Source organism: Vicugna pacos, chromosome 9, assembly GCF_048564905.1.
Source record: "Vicugna pacos chromosome 9, VicPac4, whole genome shotgun sequence".
NCBI classification, from domain to species: domain Eukaryota; kingdom Metazoa; phylum Chordata; class Mammalia; order Artiodactyla; family Camelidae; genus Vicugna; species Vicugna pacos.
In genome coordinates, this window is record NC_132995.1 from 74,605,505 (window position 1) to 74,629,047 (window position 23,543).

Sequence of the window (23,543 nt, forward strand, 5' to 3'; positions counted from 1 at the left end):
ATTAGATAACTCGGCACAGGGGAAAGGGTCAGGTGCCAGGACGACCGCAGGGCTGTGATCTCGACCTGGACCTGCGCCCCGAAGCAGGCCGCCACACTCGGAGGCAGCTGTGGCTGAAGGGAAGCAAACACTAGCTGAGCTGCCTTGCTTCCCTCAATCCCACCCCCTCCAGGAAGAGAAGGTCTGAAGAAGCAGTGGGAATTGGCGCAGGGAGAGCGTTCAGGGCCCGAGGAGGTTAGAAGTTGCATTTTATGTAATAAGCACCTCAGGCGATTGACCGCGTGCGGGAGCTTGGAGGAGATTCATACGAAATAACATTCATGCAGCTCTCCCTGGGAGGTCTGTCAGTTTGCCTTTATTCCTTCTGCTACAAGAGAACCTGGAAAACACAGACAGCACATCCAAAGTCAATGTCGCAGCTGCACTGGTCTGGGGAGCCCTGGCTATCCGTGCAGTCCTAAAGCCTGCCCGCTAAAGGCTCGAGATCAGGATGTTTAGACCCTGTCCGGTCCACGAGGTCCTCTTCCACACGCACACCCCACGCCCTGGTTCCCACCTGTGTCAGGACCGCACCTTCTCAGCTGTAGCTGCAACCCTGGGTGGAGACACAACACCTTCCCAGTTTGGGAAGACCCTTGACCTAATTTGATGACAATCTAAAGCATATAGAAAAGAGTATTTAAGTAGAATTAGGTAAGACTGGCAAAAACCAGCTTTCCTATCACTAAATGATTGTCAGGGTATGTCTGTTGTGTTTTGGAGGGGGTTTTTTGTTTGTTTGTTTTTGTTATTTTAAAAAAGAAAAGAGGCATTGGTTCTTTTTTGGCCAAAGTCTTTGAACATAAACCCCAAAAAATGAAAGTGCAACATTGGCCAGGCTTTAAAAACCCAGAGCTGCGGCTGTCCTAGTCAGAGCCACAGTAGTGTTATTCCTGGATTAACGCGGTAACCCCCTCTGCAATCTACTCTCCCCACTGTGAGCAGATCGAGCACTTAAAAGGGCAATAGATCCGGTCACCGTCCTGCCTAAAAACTTGTAGTGACTTCCCGTTACACCCGGACAGGGTCCCAACTCCTCACAGGGCGTTTGTGACCAGCCCCTGTCTCTTTGGCGAGGCAGCACCGTACAGAGGCTGAGCGCCCACGACCATGCCGGGGGGAGCCTGGCCCTGTCCCCTCAGCAGTTGTGTGACTTTGGCTAACCATGTCTCCTTACTCTGCGTTCTCCTCTGTGAAAAGAGGAGAACGGGACCGACCTCAGAGATGCCGGCACGCAGTCAGCCCTCAACGGCCATCAGCTGTTTTCCTTGTTACTCTTGACCCCCCCAGCCTCCAGCTCCTTATGCGTCACACTAACCTCCTCTGTGTTCCTCAAATTTGCCAAACTCATGCCTACAATTGGGCATTTGCCCCAGGGTGCCTGGAGCTCTGCCCACTCCCCTCACCCCACCCGCACCCCACCCAGGTCTGTGAGCTGTCAGTTCCTTCTCATTTCGGGGTTCCAGCTCACAGCACCTCCCTGACCACTGGTCTGAATGAGCCCCAGTCACTCTCCAGCTCAGTGCTATCCTGTAGGAATGTCTGCAGTGACAGAAATGTTCTGTCTATACCACTAGCCACGAGCCACGTGTGGCTCTCCGGGACTTGAAATGTGGCAAGGGTGAAATGAATATTTAACTTTATTTAATTTTAATTCATTGAGACTCTGAGTAATCGTATTGGACAGCACAGCTCTGTTACCTGACCTCATGGCCTTCAAAGCTTTTATCACTCCCTGAACTTGTCTTGTTGACCCCTTGTCTGCTGTTTATGGTCTGTCTCTCCAACTAGAATGTGTGCTCCATGGAATGAGGGTCTTACCTGCCTTGTTCACCTCTGTGTACCCCCCCCATGCCTAGGAAAGTGTCTGGAACTTTGTTGGGGCTCATGAAGATTCATTGTATGAATGAATGAATGGATGGGCATATAAAAGTACCTTGTAGCCACAATGCATTATATAAGTGTAGGATATATTACCATTATAAGGACATGTAATAGGAAAGCCTGCATAGGTGGTCCACTTTTAAAAGAATTCCTAGCACACGTGCATGCACACCTACACACGCAAAGCTGATCTTTAAAAAGTGAATACTTTTTAACAATTGTTTTCTTATTTTATGAATGTATTCATTATATCTCCAAATAAGATCGCTCGCCACAAGACTGTACGTACAATCTACCCCCCCTCCGCAGCCAGAGGAGGGCCTGACCTGACCAAAGTTCCACTTGCTCGTCCTTTCTGAGCAGCCACCTTTGTGCTGGAGCAGCACACCTGTGCGCTCCTATGTCTGGCACCGGCCCGGACAGCCAGCCCTGGACCATGGTGAGCAGGATGCTCCACCGGTCTCCAGACTTGTCTGTCTGCTTCCCAGAGACCACAACTCTGGGCTTGACCGGGATCAGGTCTGAAGCCTCTGAAGTGCGTGGGTAGCCGCCACCCTGACTGTAATGAAAACCATGAGTGTTCCCAAGACGGGGTTGTAGTAGTCTTGAAGTTAAAAACAAGGTGGGAGCAGGCCCTCTCCTTCCCGTGGCAGTAGGTGAAGCAGAAGTGAGATCGGATGCCCCGAGCTCCTGGGAGGGCTGGGAGCTGGTGGGTTCAGTGCCACTGGCCGGTGTGCGGTTTCCAAAGAGATCAGGGCTGTCATCTGACCTCCGGTCTTAATGAAGTGCTGTGGCTCCCGCACAGAGGGGCGCTGTGGCCGGAGCAGCAGAATCAAGTCAGGGACAGGGCACATTGTTTCCCCACCGGGCGGGGTCTGGGCCTGAGCCCAGGGACTCCACGGACTTACTGCAGGACCCGGATGGTCACAGTAGCCATGTCAATTGCCCAAAAACCAGGTGCCGGGCTGAGACCCAGGTCAGCTTGCTGTGCAGAGCTGGCCAGGGACCTCCCTGACCCTGGGCCTGAGCTGAGAAGCTGAGGGCACAGAGGAGACAGCTGGACTGCCGTTGTTTTTCAGAGTTTTCTAGCCTATGTGCTTGGATTTCTTGTCAACATTCTTCCTCCTCACTCGCCCCATCCCCCCACCGTCCCACACACACCACTACACCCAGACATGCATTTTCTTCCTATAACATCAAACAGGATTCTGGGACCATGTAAGGGAAGTGTTAGCCGGAGTGCAGCTTCAGGAAGACATCTGTCGCAGTGCTGTGGGTATGCAGGGGGTGCGATGTGGACAAGGGCATATGTGTGGCCCTAAGACTCCCCCCGACCATGTCTTTCCTGAGGTTCAGGAGGGATGGGTCAATACCTTTAGGAAGGTGAGGCTCCTTTAGGGGTAAAGCAGTGTGTCCTCTGCTCACCCCACCCCAAACTGCAGGCTCATGTGTGGCCTGGCATCTTCAGCAGCAGTCACCCTCCCCACCTCTGGGCCAGCCCCACCCTGCCCCTGGAGTGACTCAGGCATTCTCAGAGGAGAAGGTGGCTGCAGGGCAGGTACGGGTAGGATGACTGGTGGCTCAGGGACACAGGAAGTGGTTCTTCTGTCTCAGGCTCCCACTGCCTGATCGGTGAGTCACCAGGAGAACGTTGGGCCCCCAGGTAGCCCTCTGTGTCCCTGTTCTGTGGGGTCTATAGACACAGAAGATAGAGGCAAATTCATCTTTGGAAAGAGGCCCTGGGGGTGGGCCTAGCCAGTGGGCATGGAGGGGCAGCACCAAGGCTACCATGTCAAAGCGGTCCTCGGGTCCTGTCCAACCCATGCCCCACCTGTGCTGCTCAGCCTGGCTTTTTTGTCCCAATGGCTTTATATTATTTTGCTTTTTATAAATGTTCGTTAATTTTGTTTGATCCTTTTCAAAATACCATGCCTCTGTGAGGAAATGTCCCATGCCAGGAATCTGCAGGGCTTTTCTCACTGCCCAGCTGACCTGATGTGTGTGGGCAGGTAGTCGTCTGAGGGGATGGACCCTCAAGCTTCTGTCCCAGCGGCAGGAACTTACAGCCGAGGGGCGGCCCATCTCTCAGGGCTCCTCCTCCTCTCTCAAAGGCACATTTTGGGTCAGTGTCCCTCAGGGAAGCTCACTAAAGGGCACCAGTGACAGCAGAGAGCACACCCCATGAGCTTCTTTCAAGGCAAGTGAGGGAGCTCTCCAGGAAAATTGTATTTATGGTTATTCAGCACCTGCAAGTGCCAGGCCCTGTGCTCAGTGCTTCCGCGATGTTACCGTGTCTGATTCTCAAGGGCCTGTCTAGGAGGTGAGTACCTGTATCATTCCTCAGCAGGGAAACTGAGGCCCAGAGATGCGCAGCGGTCTGTGAGCTCACATGGCCCCCAGCGGCAGGGCCGGTCCTCAAGCCCAGGCTTGCCTGACTCCGAAGGCTGCACTCTCCCCACCACCCCATCTGCCCCTCCTCGACGTTGTTCACGCCCAGGGCTGTGGGGCCCGGTGGATGTCTGGGCAGCCCTGCCCCCAGATCTGCTTCCCTGCCCCAGAGTCCCGAGGGGCAAAAGCCCCTCCACTGATGCAGCGTCTCTTCCTGTGGAATCCGCTGAGAGGTCGCTCCCACTGTGTCCATTTGTTCTTCGCAGGAGACTCCTGTAGGGGAAAGATTATCAAAATATTTGCTGGCCTTGCAGGAGCTGCCTAGAGTCATCGCCAAGCACTGCTGGGTGTGGGAGGCGCCACTGTCCCTGCCCGCTTCCGTTTGTGTCCGGTTGCCCACTGCCTGCCGAAGCGGGAGCGGGAGCTGTATTTAGCCTCCCGTGAGCCCACGGGGGATGCTCAAGTGCAGTGCAGATGCCTGCCGGATAGCAGGTATTTAAGAATTTTCTGGTGCAGAGTGTCCGGTGAGATCTGAAATCCGAGCTGGGGTCTCGGGTGTGTGGAGCACTGGGTGGAGGCAGGAGCCCCGGGTCCCAGTCAGAAGACCCGGCGTCTTGCCTGGCTCTGCCCTCGGGCTTGTTTCCTCTCCCCTAAAAGGGAGAGGACCTTTGGGAGGCAGGGCAGCAGCCAGGAGCCAGGTTGTGAGTTTGAGTCCGAGCCCCCTTCACGAGAGCCGGGAGACTTTGGGCAAGCTCTGTCATCTCTCTGGGTCTCGGTTTCCTCATCTGTGCTCCGTGTGCCTGGTGGGGGTCAGAGGGGCCTCTAAGCAGTGTCCCTGGACGGCGCTTGGCTAATACACAGCAGGCCCCCGGCAAACGTTCTGTTACGTTGACAGCCCCTTCCTGCTCTCACACTTTATTAGCTGAACTGTGGGTCTTGGCAATTGTTCCTGAGAGATGATACTTCGGCCGAGCAGCGAGTTGAGAAGCTGGCTCTTCCTTTCTGGCTCAGTTGTGGCCAGCTCAAGAGTTCTGCCCACCCCTCCTCCCCTCACAAGGTGCAGCTTGATGCAGTGACTCCACCTGTACAAACATCCTTGGGGGCGAGCTAGGGAAGGCAAGGAGTGAAACTGCCCCCTGAGAATGTTCTGGAAGTATGAACAGGAAGGGAAATTGTAGAGAGCTTGACTTCAGTTGCTAAAGCAAAACTCAAGCTTTTTCGGTTCCTTTTCACTATTTTGAGTTTCTCTCTCCTCAAGGGGGAATCTTCTCAGGTGACACACTGTGGGTTACACAACCCCATGTGCGAGAGCCAGACAGACCAGGGAGTTCCGGTCGGATCCCCGGAGCTTCCCAGCTGGCCTGGGTGATGCTTCTCTCTGACGTTCAGTTTCTTCATCTGTACTGTGGAGATAATGATACGTACTTCACAGGGTTGTTGGAGAATTAAATATGATCATGTACGTGCAACACAAACCAGCTCAGAAGAGCCAGTTCCCCCTGATTTGGCCTCCCCTCCGCATCTGTGCCTAAGGGGCCCTCCACTCACCTTTCCACCTTCTATTCCGAGGCAAAAAGGCAAGAGGCCACCCCCAGGTTCCCTTGTGTTGTGTGCTGTTAGTTTCAGAGCAAGGCTGTAATCCCAGAAGCCCCCCTGGCAGGTTAGAACCTGTGGGGTTAGAACCAGGAGTGGGTGCTATTAGGGTGAAGTTCCAGGTAGGAAAGGAGCAAGGTGGGAAGGCTCCACAGCCCCTCCTTACTCAGCACGGTCACAAGCTGGTGGTCTCGCTCTCCAGCTGAGGTCTCCGTAACAGCCCGTTGTGGTCACAGTGTGGCACTGGGGACCTCTCCATACCAGCTGTCCTCCAGTCCATTCGAGAATGGGTCATTAGGGTTTAGGCAGCAGGGGCCACAGTCAGGAATACACTGACCTTCTTTCCTCTGGCCATGGAGGCCTTGGCTGGTTGCGGGTGGGCAGGAGGGAGTGAGATGGTGGGAGCGGGGAGGACAGGGAGGAGTAGGGCACAACCACGGGGCCTGGGCAGCACCTCAATAGACTGAAATTCTGATCCCCATCCCCAGTAGGGTCCCTGGGGCTCCCCAAACCCTTGTCATCTTCTGCCAGATCCTGGGTTCCTCTTGCCATCACCTAAGCTTTCTCACTGCTCCTGCCAGTGTCTTCTCCATCAAGGTTGTGACAATCCCAAACGATTCCTTTTTGCAAATTAAAAACAAGTACCTCCTTTTCTCAGAAAATGCAGTTCTATACTAGGACACATATCTTGGAAAATGGGTGCAAAGACCGAATTTCAGCCCTCCTTTTCTGCCTCAACTGAGCAACCTTGTGCAGTAAACAACCTGCACAACTGTGCATGGCAGCCCTTTTTTCCATTTGCTGCTTTACTGGTCTGGATTGGCCATGCTATTTCTGTTGCCTCCTCCGAACTCATTGCTCCTGCCTCTGCTATAGCCCTTGCCATAGCATGGCCAGCTGCTGAGAGCCTGGCACTGTCGGCTTTTCCAGCCCCATCTTTGAAGGATCTTGTGACTCATTAACATCAAGGCTTAGGCCAGAGGACTCTGAAGGGTTCAGCAGACTCCATTTAACAGTCTTCTCTCTGACATCAGCACTCCAGGCCCAGGTGAAGGTCTATCCCGTCTCCAATAACAGTGTGAATCCCCTGCTCATCTAAGGAGCTTCTACAGGGGCTGAGGGCAGCATCCACTCACACTGTGCTCAAGAGAGTACACTGTAAGAGAAAAAAAGTGCACTATGAACTCATCTACAAGACAGAAACAGACTCGCAGACATAGTAAACAATCTTGTGGTTACCGGGGAAAGGGGGTGGGAAGGGATAAATTCGGGAGTTTGAGACTTACAAATGTTAGCCACTATATATAAAAACAGATTTTAAAAAGAGAGAGAAGGCGTGCACCCTGGAGTCCTGATGGGTCTAGCGTCAGTCTCAGCCTATGCATTGTTCCTCCCTGAAGGGCAGCAGGTTGGCTTGTAAACAGCCCTCCTGAAGACCTGCTCGGATGTCTCAAGATTCCTGAGGAGGGCAAGTATGTGGATAAGTGTTCACCCTCCCACCTGGGCACCCACCAGCACGGTATTCCCTCATCGCTGACCTGGCCCTTGGGGTTTAAGGTGGTCCAAAAAAACATGGCAATGATTCTATCTCTCCCTCTCTTTAAACTCATGTTCTCTGCCAGAATATCTGGACCACCTGTTAGATGTGAATGGTTCAAAGCCAAGTTTCTGGAAGCTTTGCCAATAGCCAGGAGAGGCACTCCCTTTGAGGAGCAGAGACAGAGATGGGCTGGCCCCTGGGTGGTCCTCATGCTTCACTCTGAGAGGCGGTGGGAGGGGAGGGTTGGCTTCAAACACATTCATAGGTGCAAGGAAGAGCCAGCTCTCAGTCACTATGGTAACAACTGGGGGTGGACAGAGGCTGTAAACCTGTAAAACAATCCTCCAACTTCCTTTCATTTCACAGGTAATAGCTGAATTTGCTAATGTCATGTGGTGTTACAGGAGCCTTCGCCGGTCACCGACCCCGCCATACAGAGCCAGGAAAGACGTTGTTGGGGACGCGATGCCTGGGCTGAGGGAAGAGGGAGGGATGGAGGTTGGTTAGATAAAGGAAGGGGGAAGCTTCACATGGACATGGAGGCATGGAATAAAGTGATGTGTTTGGGGGAGCCCTCCTGAATAGTTCAGACTTCAGCTTGCAGGTGACAAGAAGCTCTGGAGGGGCTTTAAGTCACGGAGAGATGGGATCAGACTTGCATTTTGGAAACACCACTCAGGTGGCTGAGTGGAAGCCTAACTGGAAGAGGCAGGACGGAAGGGAGAGAGACCAGCTGGGAGGCTGTGGGGACCTTGGCTGGAGTGGGGGTGGAGAAGGAGAGGAGAGCAGGAGTTTGAGGACTATTTAGGTATAAAGCGCTCAGGGCTTGGTGAATGGTGGGCTCTGGGTATTTGTGTGGGTGGTGATGGAGGGAGACAGGGACCCAGGATGGCTTCCAGGGTGCCAGCTTGGACAACCAGCTGGATGGAGGTGCCTTCCTGACATAGGAAAATACGAAAGAAGGCTTTTCAGTTAGTTAGGCTTCGGGTGTGCTAAAATTTTGAACTGTTCATGCCGTAGTCCATATTTAGCAGACCCTTTGGGTGTAAAACTTTAGCACAGGAAGCAGGTGGCTTTAAAACTATGGAAGGGTGTGTGATGACCAGGAAGAGGAGGCGGAGTTCAGAACCTGGAGATATCTACCTTCAAGGTGGTTGGAGGAAGAGGACCTACAGGGAAGACAGACTGGAAACTGTGGAATAGGTTGGAGGAGGGTCAGGGGGAAATGGTGTCTCAGAGATCAAGAGAATAAAGAAATTCACAAAGGAAGAAGTAGTCACCGATGTCAAACGTAGCAGAATGGTCAATAACAGAGTGTCTGAATCGTGCCCACTGAATCACATTCTTTGTGAGTCACTGTTAACCTCAGGGAGAGCAATTTCAGTGGAGGGCCTGGGCCAGAGGCAGCTGCTGAACTGCCGAACCTTTGATGAAAGGAAGAAGAGAGGTAGGGTGGTCCATGGTAGAAGAGGTGGTGCACAGGCGCAGGGCGATGGAGCTGGGAGGCCAGTGTACTTCGAGGCTGGAGCATTGGAGCTGCTGTCACAGAACAGGAGTGTGGGGGCCTTTGAGGACTGTAGCCAGCTCCAGCTCGAACAGGAGGAGTACAGTGCAAGGTTTCCCAAACATATCTGATCATAAGGACACGTGGGATCTTGTTAAATATGGGGTCTCCTGGTCTCCACCTGGCTCTTTCCAATCCAGACCTCCAGGGGATGGGCCTGGGGAATCTGCATGCAAATTTCCCACTTTTTTCTTTTCAGGAGGATTTAGTTAATTTTTTGATGGAGGTACTGCGGATTGAACCCAGGACCTCGTGCGTGCTAAGCATGTGCTCTACCACTTGAGCTATACCCTCCCTCCTCCCAGGTAATTCTTATGATCAGACAAGTTTGAGAGCATTGATTTCACGGTGGAGAAGAGGGCTTTAGAGAAGAATGGGTGGAGGAGAGGTTTGGAAGACACCCTGGGGAGGGAGCTGGGAGAGATGCCCCAGGTGCGAGGAGCATCATGGAGAAGGGTAAAGGAAGGAGGCCATAGCTCAGTGGTGGGGTGTGTGCCTAGCATGCACACAGGGTGCTGGGTTCAATCCCCAGCACCTCCATTAAAAATTGGAAAAAAAAAACCTAATCCCCCCCCTCAAAAAAAGAACAAAGAAGAAGAAGAGACCAGGAAGGTGCAGGGGAGCATCCTCGCCCGGAGGGCTCGCATTTTGGATGGGGAGCACCAAGGGTTGAAATGCTCGTGGTTCTGGGCTTGGAGGTGGGGGTTCAGCTACGAGCGGGGTGGTTGAAGCTCGGAGCAGCTGTCCGCCTCTCCTCCTCGCATCGGCCTTCCGGTCCGTCTTTCTGTGCCCTTATCGTCTGGTCCTTGGGCCGCAAGAGCAGTGGCCAGTGCTTGTCTTCTGGGTTTCAAATGCGGACGTACTTTGTGAAGTTACCTCATCCTTTTTCCCAGACAGAGCCAGTAAAAAGCCCCTTCTAAGGAGTTCACACCGTCCCCCAGGGTTACGGGCTTGGATAATGCCCCCGGGGCGGGGGGCTCCTCTTTCACCCTGGTGACTCACGCGGGGCATCTGGAATCCTGGGTTTGGCACCAGACAGACACGGAGTGGAGTTGACAGCCAGCAGTGCGATGCCACCCTCCGTTCTACTCTCCACCCCTCACCTGAAGCCCCGCAGGGAACCGGGTGGGACCGAAGCGGTCGGGTGTGAAGGGAGAGGCCTGGGCCTTGGGCCCCATCACGTCTGGGTTCCCCTCATGCTTTCTAGACACGTGACCTTGGGCAGCTTCACCTCGCTGAGCCTCAGTTTTCTCACCTGTGAAGTGAGGACGATTGTACTAACCAGAGGGCTGAGCGGGCAGAGCACACAGACGCCCACAGGAGGGGCTCCAGCAGTGGGCAGGCCGTCACCCCCCGTCACCATCGGCTGCACTCTGCGCCGAGAGCCCAGAGCACATGGGAGAGGGCAGCACGGGAGTGGGGGGGCAGGCAGGGGCAGGGGCAGACTTGTTTCTGTCCCCAGTAGTTACCAAATCATCACAGTCTGTTGACAGAAACATCGAATCTGTCCTTTGTCTTACCTTTGTGATCAGAGTAGCAGTATAGTATTACTTCTGTGTAACGTGTTCCAAGGTCAGGGAGCACCGACCTGCTGCCCAGCACCTGTCTTCCGGGGGACACTCTCTGGGGGTTCATTAAGGATATGCTCTGAATTAGGAAACAGAAACCACAAGTCTGATCATCTGTGTCCCAACCCCCAAAAGAGGCCAACATGACTCATTGCAGAATATGCGAGGATTATTCACTAATTTCCTTCCATGTGGCGCGTTTGTCACTGCCTGATCGCGCTGTGAGGAAGCGCTCCTGTCACACCCTTGGCGTTCATGAGCCCTGAGACAGACGAGGTCACACGGGGAGCACACAGGGACTTGAACTTCCTGGAAATGCTGACAGCTGAGAAGTCTGCCCCTGACTCCCACTCGGACAGGTCCTTCCAGCGGAAGGAGGTTAGGGCAGCAGGTGCTCCTAGCCCCCTGAGCCTACAACAGGGAAAAGGAATGTCCCCCGGGCTGCCTGGGGGTGATGGGGACGAGGAGGATGACAGCTGGCCCGTTCCCCTGCGCAGGGTGGCTGAGCCGGGGCGAGGCCCGGGCACACGTCACCTGGGAGGCTAGTTAAAATGCGGGTTCTGAGTCCGTGGGTCTGGGGTGGAGCTGAGACTCCGTGTTTCTGACAAGCCCTCAGGCATGGCATGGCGCCGCTCCCAGACCACTCAGGTGGGAAGAGCTTCCGGACAGGAGGCTGGGACCTCACAGCTCACAGCTGCGAGCTGTCTACGGCGTTGCCTGCCGTGGGGGAAGTTCAATAGTGTGTGGAGGCCGAGGCTGTGGTTCCCAACATGCTGAAGACACCCACCCACCCCCAGCCTGCGTCTGAAACTCTGTTCAAGGGTCCAGTTCACAGGTATCTATTGAACACCTACCAAGTGCCAGGCACTGGGTTCAGGTTTTACCCCAACCCAGCTGGCTTGCTTCTTTTGAGTCATGCTGCTATTCCACACCCTTCTCAAGCAATTCAACTCAAACTCTCTTGCCCACTCTGAGAAACAGCGGTTCACAGAGGGAGGTGATGTAGGCAGTAAAGTCAGGGAGTCCAGCTGAGGGGTCTCCACGTCTTAGCTATGGGAACTTGGCTAGTTACTCTGCCTCTGTTTTCTCACCTGTGAAATGGGTTTACTAACCCCCACCTCTGGGAACGTAGTTGGTATTGAGCAAATTTAGGCTGTGTTTCCTCCTTTGGTGCTCTGTTCCTCATTGCAGACACTTGTGCTAATTCAAGGGCACTTGACTGTGTTCTATTTAGTAACCTTGCTACTGTCAACTAGGCCATTCAAAGGAACTCCGAACGGTCACCACCTGAGAGGGCTGCCCCACCTAGACACCTAAGAACAGCGTCCGTGTGTGTGTGTGTGTGTGTGTGTGTGTGTGTGTGTGTTGGGGAGGGAGGGATTCATGTGAGGAAGGAATCAGAGAGGAAAGGACCAAGTTGACGACCTCGCCCAGCTTTCCACCTCGCTGTCCCAGCCGCTCTGCCACTGGGGCACTGAGGTATGGGACGAGCACCTCGTCACTGATACTGCAGTACCGCAGACTGTAAATAACTTATTTAAAAACTAACCTGTAAGATGCAAGATTGTCTCTATCTTAACACGTCTTTCACGCACTTGCATTTCAAAGGGCTTTTGCGATTTTTCACTTCACCATTTCATCATGGCATTTTTCAGGCATCCCCCGAAGGAGAGGCAACAGCGTAACAAACCCCAGCTTTAATGACTATCCACGTTGTATCAGCCAGAGCGTCTCCTGAGGGGAAAAAGTTATGGGAGTGCACCTTGCCCTGCGCTTGCGCGAACTCCGGCCCTCACGTGGGAGTGAGCTGTGTAACGCTCATGTCTTGTTGGGGGAAAGGCCACGAACTCTGGGTTTTTCTGATCCATTGCTGGCTGCCATCTCTTCTCTCTGCAGAATGGTAATGACCCCCGCCCCGCAGGGATTGGTTGAGCCTGAGAAGTGGGTGATAGGGTTGGAGCCTCACAGAAGGACAGGAAGGTCCCTCCTTGACGCCTGCCTGACCTCTGGTGCTTTCAGGTTGAAAATAAGGGATGAGACAGGAGACTGCTGAGCTGAGAACCGTGAGCAAGCCTCCACTCTGGACCCTCCCCGAGCTTCTGGCAGCCGCGTGCCTGCTGTGACTCCACACCCCAACCCCCGGGTGGCTTGTGTCCCGTTTTATAGAGTGATGACTGCTATTAAGAGAAGGGCCATCGATGGCAGAGAGAAAGGGACAGGGTAGTCCGACCCTGGGCTGTGTGGACCCCACTGGGAGGGGTTCTGTCACGTGTGTCAGCATGAAGTGGGGGGGGCACCCCCAACCCTGGCCCCGCCAGCACCAGCCGATGTGAACTGATATCCCCCAGAGGCGCCGTTGCTACCATGCTCATCACTTCTTAGCGCTTTTTTTCTGAGAGGCTGCAGTCACCACTTCCCAGCCATGGTATCCCGACACCACCTCAGACAGTGGGATTTGCTGAAAGAGGGTGGATGTGGAATTAGAAAGTGTACATTTCAGTCCTGGCTCTGTTATTTAATTGGTTCAGTGACCTTGGGCAAATTCCTGAAAATTAATACCCTCATTCTGAAAATGGAATGGTGATATTTTACCCTAGAATGATGTAAACACTCATATAAATGTTATCAATTTTATTTTCTTAACTGGACTGACTGTAGGCAAAACTATGAAAACAGTGAAGTGTTAATTCAGCCCTTTTCGTCTTCTCGGTCTGAGCCAATTCTCCCCTTATTCCCAAATCCCCCTTCTCCACTTACCCTTGAAGGACCAGATGCTGCCAGGCAGCCAATCAACAAAACAGCCAATTAAATTAACAAACATTATAGGGCTGGTAATTTAATCTTAATGGAGGAAACAGTCTATATTTATCAAGTACTTGCTCAGTGCCTGGCACGAGCATATCTTGTGTAGTTCTCACAAGTCTCAGGGGGCAGGTGACCATCACCCCCACTTTACAAATGGGGGGGCTGACCCAGAAGTAAGACGCTTGCTAAGAATCACACAGCTAATCAGCAAAAACTGGGATCCAAGCGCAGGTGCGCCTGGTTCCAAAAGCAGCGCTGTTTGTTTGTTTATGTCACCTCTTTGAGGCACTGTAACTTAGTGGTTAAGAGCATGAAGTGTGAGCCAGGTGGTGTGGGTTGAAGGCTCACACCCTTCGATGTCTTTGTGTGACCCGGGCAAGGACCGTGTTCTTATCTGACTATAAAAAGGGCTGAGAAAAGGGCCACTTACAGGGTTATTGTCAGAATTAAATGAGTGAGTACACATACAGCGCCAAGAACAGTACATGGCACCTAGAAAGTGCTAGATAAATGATCTTTAATGATGAAGGAAATTGGTGCTCACTGGAAAAAAATCAGTTTAGAATAATGTAAAGGAAAAAGTCCCCTCTCACTTGCTCATTAATCTCTCCTCTCAGTTTGGTGGGTGGAAGATCCCCCGGACGCTTTTGCACCTGTAGACACACAGTCCCACACAAATACACAGGTGTGTTACTTTTGCATTAGTGAGGCAGCTTGGCTTTTTCCACTTAACAGTATTTCATAGGTATCCTTCTGTGTCTGTAGAATTACCTCCTTCTTATCAGCTGCATAGGGTAGGTGTGCTATAATTTAGTCATCCCTCTGTGGATAAACACTTTTTTTCTAACTGCAAATAACGCTGCCATGAATATCGTAGTATGTGCAGGTGAGTCGAGCATTTCTGCAGGACAGAGCCCTAGAACTGGAATCGCTGGGCAGAGGGCACATTCAGAGCCAGGGTTCTATCAAGTCATCCACTAAGGATTAACATCGCTTTACAAAAAAGGGGATGGTAGAGAGAGAGGCCAGTGCCTAACACAAAGGAATGAGCAGCTGGTTGAGTTTTAAGTGATAAGATTGCTAGAAAGATTTTTTTTCCAAGATGGTAGATGCAAGAGTCTTACCGACATTTCACAAACAAATTCTCTGAGGCTGAAGCCCACTGATCTGGAAGGCCAGCTTTGCTCTCAGGACGACATGAGCACATCCAGGCAAGTCGGTTTTCTCTGAGAGGTTTTTGGCTCCCCTTATGTAGGGGAGCTGGGAGGCCTCACGTTCCCTTCATTTTCTCTGTCCAGGTTCCTTCTCCTGCCCTAGAACGGCGCTGGCATGGCTCACCTCCACCTGCCAATGGGCAGTCTGCGGCGTCTAAACTGAGCCCCTTCCCTCTGTCACTCAAGATGGCAGCCAGGTGGCCCTTGCACTAGGTTTTACATACATTTGTTTCCTCTTCCTTCATTTCCATAGGAAAGCTTTTCTTTTTCAAAACTACACTCCTTTATTTTCACCAGCATCAAGACTCCATCCCCTAGTACTTTTCATCTCTCCCTTCCCTGCCTTCCCACAGCACAGGGAGCCCCTGCTGCAGCCAGCCCCTCTCTCTCCGTGTGCCTGGGCTGTGTTCCCCACAAGCATGAACGTTCCTGGTTGCATAACCCACTTCCTATCTCTCTGGGCTAGTGATGGTTTCCACGTGGTAGGGCTCGGTGAACTGGTTTTCTAACTGACATTTTTAATAATAGAAACAATACATGCTTACTGAAGGGAAAAATGGAAAAGGGGAGCTGTGTAAATAAGGACTTAAAGTCATCTGGAATTCCGTAATTATCCAGAGGCACTTTGGAGCATTTCCTTTCAGTTGTTGAATAAGTTGAGAAGCTGATTAATGCAAAGCTGGTCATCAGATTAAGGAAGTAACTGGGAACAAGGGTCTAGAGTTTGGTGAACAGGTGGTTCAAACATGCACCTTGTATAGAAAATGAGCCTGTGTTGTCAAGAACTCCATCTCGTTTTCAGTCACCCACTCACTCGTTCGCTCAGTGAGTGTTTATTGAGGATCTGTCCAACTGTCGCCCTCCTGCAGTGACTTCTGTCTCCGATGTGACAGTGAGTTTGCAGCCATCATACAGGTCTTTGGGAAGCCGAGTTGACTTCCCTGCTTGGTAGACGGGATTCCCATGACACGAAGTCCACGGCTAGCTCTTCAGGGGCCAGGAGGCTAGAGGGTCAGGCTTCAGGAAATACCACATTTGCTGCTCTGGTCCGCATCAGAGCTGCCCTCTTTGAGTCAGTGGTGTATTATGTGGTAATCACAGGGGATCCTCAGTCTCTCTGTCTGCAGTTGTTCAAGTTCAGATTTTCTGTTCGGTCTTCACTGATGATAGCTTAAGCATCTGTTGCTTCTTGCTTGTTCCCACGTAGAGCTGGCAAAGCTGAAATTTTAGGACTTATTCTTCCTGAAAGTGCATTTTGCCCAACGTGTGCCCCAGCTACCTGTTAAGTAACAATGTTATGGGGTGAGGCTCAGCAAATTACTTTGTGGCAGGAGGGGATCAACTCCAGGGTGAGCGCCCCCGACAAAGCCCCGTGCACCGCCCAGAGGACTTCAAGTCCATCTCACTGGCTGTGTTGTCCTTTTATATGTCTCTTTGGGTGAAGCAGTCCAGGGTTTCCCTGTCTAAACATTAATGTGGAAGCTGCCTGTAGACTTAAAGAAATTTGAACCCTAAAATCGTTTCTAGCACAGCTATATTATTTAGCTTATAGGGAGCTTTATGATGTAGTAGAAAGATGAAAAGCCAAAGGGTCTAGAGGCCTGGAGCTCATTCATTCATTCAGCAAATATGTACTGCCTGCCAATTATGTGCCCCAAAGTAGGAACAAAGCAAAAGCAAAACCAGACATGGATCTTAGAGACCACAGAACAACAGATGTTAAAAATAACAGAAATCAATGAACTGTGACAACTTTCAGGAAGAAAAGGAGACTAAAAACATACATAACCGAAGAATCTGCTCTGTTCTGGGTTTCAGGGAAGGTTTCCTGGAGAATGACATCTGAGCTGGGGCTGGTTATTTAATTTCTTGGTGCCTCAGTCTTCTCATCAGTAAAACGGGGATGATACTTCCCCCTTTGACTCACAGAGACATTGTGGGAAGAGTGACATGTACATGAAAGGCTTTGAGAAATGCTCAGTGTTCCTAGGAGTGAGGATGCTGCTCTCCAGCCAGAGGCAGCTGTGCTCCGGCTTCTTCTGCATCTGTCACCAGGCATTACTCAGGTGCTCAGACAGCAGACCTCTGATCATTTTCCTTCATTCTGCCAGGCAGCTGGGTCAGAGAGACCTGGGTTAGCCTTGGTCCTGCCACTTACATCTAGTGTGAATTTGGGCAAGTTCCTTCACTGCTGGCACTCCCTTTTCTCATTTGTGAAATGGGGGCAATAATAGCACCAGCTCGCAGCTTCAAGCTTAGAAAGCACTTTGCTTAGTACTTGGGTTGTAATTACTCCTAAATCAGCGGTGGCTGCTGTGTTGTCATTGTTGTCATTGCTAATCGTTAACTCCTCCTGCCAATTATTTCTTGGTGATAACTTTGGTCCTTCACTTCCATTTCCACTTCCGCTGCCACCAGCCTCGTCAAAGCCCTTGCCTCGTGACCGTGAGGCTACCGCCAGAGCTCTAACCAGTGTCCCTCCTTGGCTCTCACGTCTCTTATTCATCCCACATGGCTCCTGGGATGAGCATCCTAAAATAACAGGGCTTTACATATATCACTTCTTTCCTTGATATTATCATTGAAAAAATATTTGAAGTTCATACCACAAGAGCTAAGCTTCCTAATATGGAAGGAGGTCCTAAAAATTGATAATAGAAAGACCTACAAGTGGATAGAAAAATGGAGGTGCAAATTCCAAAAAGGAAAAACAAATAGTTGCTAAACATGAAAAGGTGTCACTTAGTACAAGAGAACTGCAGTAAAATTTATATTTTACTTATCAAGTTGGCGAAAATTCAAAGGTTTAATAACACCTTCTAAAAAGGATGTGGGGAAACACGCATTTTCTTCTATTGCTGGGGTGTCTAAGTTGGTACAATCCCTGTGGAAGACAATTTGGCATTACTTATGTAAATTACAAAAGCATATATATACCCTTGACTCAGCAATTTCCCTCTGGAAATTTATCTTACAGGTATACTTACAGATACCAATGATGTATGTACAAGACTATTCACTGCAGTATTGTTTGTAATAGGAAAAGATTGGGAACAATCTAAATGCCCATCAGAAGGGTGCTGATTGAATAAATTATGGTACATCTCTTCAAAAGAATACTGTGCACGAATACAGGGAAATCTCCAAGATATATATTAAGTGAAGAAAAAAAAAGCAAAGTATAGAACTATGGATATAGTATGTTACTGTTTGTGTAGGGGTGGGGAATCACACACACACGCTTGGAAACCTCTGGCAGGCACATATAGTAAAAGCAGTGGTTACCTGTGGTGGAAGGGGTCTGGCAGATGGGAGAAAGAGCTAAGAGGGAGATTTTTCACTGTACACCATTTCACATATATATAAAATGCTGTGTGTGTGCATATCTATATAACTTGTGAGCCATGTGTAATATATAAACCATATTACCTAATCAAAAGACTATATTAAAATGTCCCTATTACTCATCCATGAATGTATTGAGCACCTACTATGTGCTAGGCACCAGGGATACGAATGTGAAAATAGTTGTGGTGTGGTGGAAAGACCACTGAACTTGAAGTTCTAATTCAATATCTAATTCCGATTCTGACTCTGCTTCTCACTAGCTGTGGATCTTGGCACATAGTAGGCTTACAACAAATGTTTGCTGAAAGAATTTGTTGAAATGACGAACTTCCTGATTCCTGAGTCTGTTTCCGCCCATATAAATAGGGATAGCAATGCCTCCTATCTCACAGGGGAGCGTGAAGACAAACGACAGACTGTGTTATCAGTTCCAGTAATAATTAATGAGAACTATTATGTGCCAGGCACTTTCACATCTATTATTTCCTTGACTCCTAACACTTCTTTACTCACTCACACATGAGGAAATGCAGGGACTGAGAGGAACAGTGGCTTGCCCAAAGCCTCCCTGGGTGTGAGTTGTCTTCTGGTCTTTGTTGCTACCTCGCCATGGTGCTTCACTTAGTGAAAACTTTACCCATAGTAGGTGCTCAGAGAACTTTGAAAATCAAGAAAAACCCAAGTTTCACCACAGTTCTCAGTGACACTTCAGAGCAGCAGCAAATCAGTAAATGCATTTCTAATAATTCAGTTCGGAACTATGCCAGCTGCTCTGTTTGACGTTCACTGCGTTAAGCACCCTGGGAATAGCTAACAAAAATCAACCCTTGTGCTTCCAGTGAGGTAGGGAAGATAAAGCTAAAGCCACAACAGCCCCCGTAAGGGAAAGGTGGAAACTGATTCTTACGGATGCTGCACTTAGAATCTTGCAGACTTGCCAGTAGTTCTTTCTTAGGAGAATGAAAATTATATAAAATATACCAACATGGCACAATTTAAAAAGCATTTTATTGGAGTAAAACATACCTACAGAGAAGTGCACAAACCAATCAATTCTTGTAAAATGAGGGGTAGTTAATTTTTGTTAAATAGGACACATCTGTGTAACCAGCACCTGGGGCCTCCTCCGGGTTCCCTTTCCAGCACTACCCACCCCCAAGATAGCCGCTGTCTTCGCCTTTAACTTCAGAGACATGTTTTGACTGTTTCTAAGTTTCCATAAATTGAGTTACATAGCATATGCCCATTTGTGTCCACTTTCTTTCACTCAAGACGTATTTATGAGAACTCTGCGTCCTGTTGAGTACAGCAGTAGTTCATTCGTTCTCCTAGTATGCCACAGTTTCTCTCTCTTCTGTTAGTGGACCTTCGGGTGGTTGCTTTGGGGCTGTTAGAAAGAGATGCCACACACGTCCTTTGGTGAGTATGTGTATCTGTCTCTGTTGGGTATACACTGGAGATGGAATTGCTGGGTCACAGACCACGTGTTAGCTTTAGTAGGTAATGCTAAACAGGTTTCTAAAGTGTGTACAGAATTTTCTAATTTTAGCTATTCTGGTGGGTGTGAAGGGAGATCACACTGCAACTTCAGTTTGCATTTCTGTGATAACTGAGAACCTTTTCATATTTTTTTGACTTTTTTGAGAAATGCTTGTTTATCACCTCTTGAGAAATAAATGCCTGTTGAAATATTCTGCTATTTCTAGTTGAATTTTTCTGCCTTTTTCTTGCTGATTTGTAAGCATCTTTTATATGTTCTACATACAAGTCTTTTTTTTGGATGTATGTGTTGCAACTATCTTTTCTCAGTCTGTGGCTTGCTTTTTCACTAGAGGTGTCTTAGGATAAACAGGAGTTCTTAATTTTAACGTTATGTAATGATCAGTTTTTTTCCTTTATGATTACTACTGTATGTGTTTAAGAAGTCTTTCCTACCTTAAGGTCATGAAGATATTTTTTGACATTTATTTTCGATAGTTGTATTGTTTTACCTTTTTACAGTTAGATTTAAAATTCTTCTGGAATTTTTTTTTTTTTGTATGGTGTAAGGTAGGGGTCAAGATTCTGCTTTTTCTCCATGTGGGTGTTCAACTGGTCCAACATCATTTACCCAAGAGACAGACCACTCTTTCCCCAATGCATCACCTCGGCATCTTTGGCTGTAAATCACGTGACCATGTAACGTAGATCTGTTTCTGAACTCCCCATTGGTTTGTCTGTCCTTGTTGCCAATGCCTATTTCCACAGCTTCTATAGCTTTATAATAGGTCTTGGTATCTGATGGTGTAAGTCCTTCACATGGTTGCAATTTGTTATCCCACCAAACCATCTAGCACTGAAGTGCCCCCTTCCACCTCCCACTGTGCTTTCAGTATATCCAGGTGGGATTGACTTGCTTGTTCCCATGGCCTGGCTGTTGGTGGCTACTTGGGCCTTTGCCCGGTCAAACCCCTTTAAACTGAAAGCCAGCCAGGTGTTTGCAGACAAGCAAAGCAGATCTGCTGGGTAACTAAATAATGTGGGGAGGGGAGAGGAGTGGCTTTGGTGGGGTTCTCCCTCCTGAGGGGTACGGCGAGAAAGCGGTCGACCTACACTTGAGGACTGGCTTCCCGGGGAGGTGCGAGGAGAGCCAAACCCTAAAATCCCGGCAGAGGACGGCCCGGCGAGGTCAGCGCCCGTAAACGCCGCGGGTGGGGGGACGTTCCGCGAGGCGGCGCGGATAGGCTGGCCGGGGTGGGGCCGCGAAGCCGCAAATCACCCGCTGAGGGCCGGTGAGCGCCGCCCTCCCGCCGGCTCAGAGCCGCGCCTGCAGCTGCCGGGGCCGGGCCGCGGGGGCGGGAGCCGCAGTCCCAGCCGCCGGGCGCACGGGCTGCTCCGCGGGTCGTGAGCGGCTGCCGCTCCGGGAGCAGCAGCGGCGCGTCGGACCGCAGCGGGAGAGGCCGCACGCCGCGCGGGGAGGTGAGTGTCCGCCGCACGCCTCTCGGGGGTGCCGCCCGTCTCCCTGCAGGACGGGTTGGGAAGTTTGTTGGCCAACGTTAGGCTATGGGGAAAGGAAGGACGGCGGGGCCCCATCCTCACCCTCGCCGAGTTGGCGTCTAGGGGCTGGAGGGAGAACTTGGGGACGGGGCTTGCACCCTTGGGAGCCTCTGAACCGGCCGGGACTCCCCGGACCGGGCCGCGGCGAAGGGCGCCCTGCGACTTGCGGCGAGCATCTCGGCGCTCTGCTCCTGAGCGGCATCTTCCCGGGCGCTGGCTTCTCCCGGCCCCCTGCGTGCCAGCCGCGCCTCCCCGCTCGCTCTCTGCCCGGAGACTGGCGGGGGTGGGGGAACGCGAGGGCCAAGGGGCTCCGCTGGAAGCCCCGGGCTTGCCGGAGGCGAGTTTCCCCACTAATCTCTTGGAAAGTTTGCAAAGAAAGCGAAGGAGCCCGCCCTGTAACTGTTGACAACATCTCCCTCCCTCTCTCCCTTTGTTGAGAAAGAATGAATAGTTGGTTGTGTCTCTGCGCCCGAGAGGGGAGGGACGGGCGGGACGGTGGGCGCAACAGGAAGGAGGTTCCGATCTCAGCCCATCTTTCCTTACCCGCCGAGGCTGCCGCCACTTGAAAGTTTGGTCAGGTGTAGACACTCGTCGGGGAGAAGTCGGCTGGGCTCCGAAGCAGCTGGCGAGGCGGCGTGTTTCGTGGGGAACACGGTGGGTCGTGGCCGGGGTTTCGTGGGCTGGAAAACTCCGGGTTTGGCATTAACTCGCTTGAAGCAAGGTGCGAAGGTGGAAGATCATTTACCTAACCTCGTGTCTGCTTCCGCCTACGGCTATTGGCGGAGATAGAAAGTAGAGCCGTGCAATCAGAGATTCTTTTAAACCTTGACTCTTATCTACCAAGGCTGCGCAGACGTCTCCAAGGAAAATACACTGGCGGAGAGAAGGTCAGTCTGAGAGCGGATAATCTCTCTGCGAGTTGCCAAGGAGCGAGGCGAGATCAGGGAGGAAGGGGAGGAAGGGGGAGGCCTCGGCGCTGGGGCCGGGCTCAGCAGAGAGAGACTCAGAATTGGGAAGGGGTTGCCCAGTTAATAACCCGGAAGCCACAGGCCAAGTGGTTGTACGCCAGTGTGCAAGAGGACGGACGTATGGAACGTAACGTAAACAACTTGCCAATCCAACGGCTCCCTCACGCTCTGACTCCAGCTTTCCCTGAACTGCCTGAGAGGCCCGGCATTTCTAGGAATGACTAACCAAGATCTCAATCTCCTATTCGTATAGAAAGGACTGCTTGTCAAAGGGATGTTAGTCTTAAGAACCTTATCATGTAGATCCTATGCTGTGTTGCTTGAAATACAACCCACGGAAGAATTATTTTCATACTTCAATCATTTGGCTAGACTTCATAATTTACTTCAAAATAAAGGGATACTGTTGATTCCTACACCCAAGCAAACTTCATTCTGAGTGGATGAGCCAATTTTATGTGTGGTTTTCCCAGCGCCTCTTCCTGTCTAATGCTGCAAAGATATAAAACTGCAGATCTGGATTGTAAATTGTCTGTTACGGTCATTGTAGGGCAGCAGGGGTGGTTACACTTCCAGAGTTTCAAGTATGCTAGAAAGTTCTCAGAGCCCCCATCAGGTGACCGTCTGTGAGTTTAACTTGAGAATGTCTCATTTCAGAAGTAAAATAGAAAAGTCCAAACAAGTGAGCTGCTTCTCTCTGCCTCCACTTGCACGTGATCATCAGTTTCTTTGAGACATCCTTGTAAAGCCCCCGCCGTTCACAAGCGTTTCGAAGCACAGCGCTGGCCAGGATCAGGAAGGTAGCATGTAGGTTGGGAGTGTGTCAGGCTTACTCGCATCCCTATCGAGATTTCTTCAGCTCTGTGAACATTCACACGGGTCTCATTTTCATATCAAGATGTGGAGTCTTTGACCTTTGTATAATTTCAAGATCGGGCATTAGACTGCATGCGGGCTCACTTGGTGTGCCCGAATGTATCTGTGTCCGCGTCCTGTGTGGTTTGGTGTGGTTACCTCTGTTACTCTAGGTTTAAAACATTTCCCCTCCTCATCCTTCCTGGCTACAGTCTTCCTTAGAAGCAATGACTTCATTTGTGAACTCATTGTGGTAGGAACACAATGACAAGACGGACGTGGTCCCTACCCTGCTTAGAAGAGACCGCTGTTTTTTGAATGCTTTCTGAACGACTTTATTTACATTTCACAACAACCCCATGAAATAGGTATTGTTAACCCATTTTCACAAATGAGAATCTGACTGTCAGAGAGGTTGAGTCACCCGTCCCAGGCCACACAGCAAATCAATGGCAGAATAGGGATTTGAACCTGTGAATGTCTTACTTCAAAGCCTAGGTTCTGAATCACACCATGTTTGATTGAAAAAAAATCATATGGTACATAAAAAGTACACAGTGACTGCGAACATCGAAACAAACATCTCTAAGTGGAGACATCATGGGAGCCAGAAACTGGAGATGAGTCCAGTCTCCACTGTTCTTTCACTGACATCTTCCCACCTCAAGACCCCGATCCTCTCCTGACTGGTTCCTTCTTTTTTTCCAGGTTTTATGTCATTGTTACCTCTGCAGGGAGGCC

The 23,543-nt window shown here is 50.7% G+C and overlaps 1 protein-coding gene and 1 long non-coding RNA gene across 11 annotated transcripts in view; one reads left to right on the top strand and one right to left on the bottom strand.

The window, feature by feature from the left end:
* BCAR3 (BCAR3 adaptor protein, NSP family member) overlaps positions 1-23,543 on the top strand; it is a 188,138-nt gene that overhangs the window by 63,824 nt on the left and 100,771 nt on the right. For 2 of the 8 annotated variants that reach the window (XM_072968188.1, XM_072968187.1), the window contains exon 1: positions 20,770-20,901. The exons of 3 other annotated variants lie outside the window; for them this stretch is intronic. The gene's annotated coding sequence lies outside the window, so the exon portion shown is untranslated. Of the gene's footprint in view, positions 1-20,764; positions 20,902-21,848; positions 21,867-23,543 lie in introns of those variants that run through there. 3 more of the 8 variants (XM_031680424.2, XM_072968189.1, XM_072968186.1) reach the window with 3 other exon arrangements.
* On the bottom strand, positions 4,126-22,040 carry LOC140698301 (uncharacterized). Of its 3 annotated transcripts, none has more exons than XR_012076014.1 (4): positions 21,523-22,040; positions 10,529-10,653; positions 6,071-7,060; positions 4,126-5,979 (listed from the first exon to the last, which is right to left on the bottom strand). It is a non-coding gene; the product is annotated as an uncharacterized lncRNA (long non-coding RNA). The 3 variants fall into 3 exon arrangements; XR_012076015.1 differs by having other exon boundaries at positions 4,126-5,714; positions 5,860-7,060; XR_012076013.1 differs by having other exon boundaries at positions 4,126-7,060.